Source organism: Oncorhynchus keta, unplaced genomic scaffold (assembly GCF_023373465.1).
Source record: "Oncorhynchus keta strain PuntledgeMale-10-30-2019 unplaced genomic scaffold, Oket_V2 Un_contig_3736_pilon_pilon, whole genome shotgun sequence".
Classification (NCBI taxonomy): Eukaryota; Metazoa; Chordata; class Actinopteri; order Salmoniformes; family Salmonidae; genus Oncorhynchus; species Oncorhynchus keta.
Genome location: NW_026287402.1, coordinates 41,913 through 45,136, shown reverse-complemented (window position 1 = coordinate 45,136; position 3,224 = coordinate 41,913).

The window sequence follows — 3,224 nt, the reverse complement described above, 5'->3', positions numbered from 1 at the left end:
TTGGAGCACCCAGAGAGCTAACCTGTATTGACCCACATGTTGAAAGGAGCACCCTGAGAGCTAACCTGTATTGACCCACATGTTGAAAGGAGCACCCAGAGAGCTAACCTGTATTGACCCACATGTTGAAAGGAGCACCCAGAGAGCTAACCTGTATTGGAGCCCACATGTTGAAAGGAGCACCCAGAGAGCTAACCTGTATTGGAGCACCCTGAGAGCTAACCTGTATTGACCACATGTTGAAAGGAGCACCCAGAGAGCTAACCTGTATTGACCACATGTTGAAAGGAGCACCTCAGAGAGCTAAACTGTATTGGAGCACCCTGAGAGCTAACCTGTATTGACCCACATGTTGAAAGGAGCACCCAGAGAGCTAACCTGTATTGGAGCACCCTGAGAGCTAACCTGTATTGACCACATGTTGAAAGGAGCACCCAGAGAGCTAACCTGTATTGGAGCACCCTGAGAGCTACCTGTATTGGAGCACCCTGAGAGCTAACCTGTATTGGTTGAGCACCCAGAGAGCTAACCTGTATTGGAGCACCCAGAGAGCTAACCTGTATTGACCCACATGTTGAAAAGACACCCCATTTGATAGCTAACCTGGGTAATTCCAATCACACTGGCTTCACATTACTGGGACCAATCACATTCAGGCTTCACATTACTGGGATCAATCACATTCAGGCTTCACATTACTGGGACCAATCACATTCAGGCTTCACATTACTGGGCCCAATCACATTCAGGCTTCACATTACTGGGACCAATCCATTCAGAGCTTCACATTACTGGGATCAATCACATTCAGGCTTCACATTACTGGGACCAATCACATTCAGGCTTCACATTACTGGGCCAATCACATTCAGGCTTCACATTAGGGACCAATCACATTCAGGCTTCACATTACTGGACCAATCACTGAGATGCTTCACATTACTGGGACCAATCACATTCAGGCTTCACATTACTGGGACCAATCACATTCAGGCTTCACATTACTGGGACCAATCACATTCATGCTTCAAAGGGGACCAATCACATTCAGGCTTCACATTACTGGGCCCAATCACATTCAGGCTTCACATTACTGGGCCCAATCACATTCAGGCTTCCACATGGGACCAATCACATTCACAGGCATGCTTCACATTACTGGGAACCAATCACATTCATGCTTCATTACTGGGACCAATCACATTCAGGCTTCACATTACTGGGCCCAATCACATTCAATCAATCACATTCAGGCTTCACATTACTGGGACCAATCACATTCAGGCTTCACATTACTGGGAACCAATCACATTCAGGCTTCACATTACTGGGAACCAATCACATTCAGGCTTCACATTACTGGGAACCAATCACATTCAGGCTTCACATTACTGGGACCAATCACATTCAGGCTTCACGTTACTGGGACCAATCACATTCAGGCTTCACATTACTGTGACCAATCACATTCAGGCTTGACATTACTGGGACCAATCACATTCAGGCTTCACATTACTGGGACCAATCACATTCAGGCTTCACATTACTGGGACCAATCACATTCAGGCTTCACATTACTGGGACCAATCACATTCAGGCTTCACATTACTGGGACCCAATCACATTCAGGCTTCACATTACTGGGACCAATCACATTCAGGCTTCACATTACTGTGACCAATCACATTCATGCTTCACATTACTGGGCCCAATCACATTCAGGCTTTACATTACTGGGACCAATCACATTCATGCTTCACATTACTGGGACCAATCACATTCAGGCTTCACATTACTGGGACCAATCACATTCAGGCTTCACATTACTGGGACCAATCACATTCAGGCTTCATATTACTGGGACCAATCACATTCAGGCTTCACATTACTGGGACCAATCACATTCAGGCTTCACATTACTGGGACCAATCACATTCAGGCTTCATATTACTGGGACCAATCACATTCAGGCTTCACATTACTGGGACCAATCACATTCAGGCTTCACATTACTGGGACCAATCACATTCATGCTTCACATTACTGGGACCAATCACATTCAGGCTTCACATTACTGGGACCAATCACATTCAGGCTTCACATTACTGGGACCAATCACATTCAGGCTTGACATTACTGGGACAATCACATTCAGGCTTCACAACTGGGACCAATCATTATAGGCTTCACATTACCTCCCAATCACATTCAGGCTTCATGCATTACTGGGACCAATCACATTCAGGCTTCGTTAATTACTCCAATCACATTCAGGCTTCACGTTACTGGGACACTGCCATGAACTCAAACAAGACACGTTATTGTAGGTCTGTAACAGTGGTGCTCCACCTCCCAATGAGTTAGAGAGCTTTACAGCATTTATGCAGCTGGTTTGAGCAAAGATAGAGCCTGGTTAATTAGTCCTTCTTTGACAAACAGCCTGGTAGTATCGGAGACAGCATGTAGACTGGTAGTGTAGGTCTGTACAGCATGTGTACTGGTAGTGTCGGTCTGTACAGCATGTCATTGATGATTGTGTGAAAGCTGAATGGAGGCCATCCTTGGAAGGAGTCTCGTTGTGTCCCTGCCACAGGGAGAGAAAGGGCTGGAGGAGGGCACACCCAGACTGAGACACTGACACACACGCACGATCGCATGCAAACACACAAAACACACACACACACACACACACTCCCCTTGTCTTGCCTGCAGGAATACGGACACTACAGATGTGTATAGCCAGGACATCTGCTCTCTCTTTGGCCATTGTCAAGGAACCATGCAGTCGGCAGTGGAAGGGACTGCCAGAGGGCCAGACAGCCTCACGACAACAAAGAGGCCTTGTCAGAAACCACCATTAAGCTGGGTCACTTCAGTCACAAAGTGCTGCTAGCTGCAGGAAGGACTCGGGATCATGCGTTCGCCGGCTCATAACTCCCTCGGAGTTATTCTTTCAGCTAGTCCTCTCCAGCCTTGTCAGGTAGAGTCACAATCACACTATTCACAGAAGAGAAAGGAGAAATTCAAGTTGCTTTGGTTCATAATCTCTTTTTTTTTCAGTGTTTTCAGACTATAGTGGTTAGTGGGTATAGTGTACTTAGTGTACTTATCAGGTTTCAGGTAAGACCCAAGTGCAGACTGTGTTGAAGTAACAATGTTTATTGCAACAGAGGCAGGCAAACGACAGGTCAAGGCAGGCAAACGACAGGTCAAGGCAGGCAAAC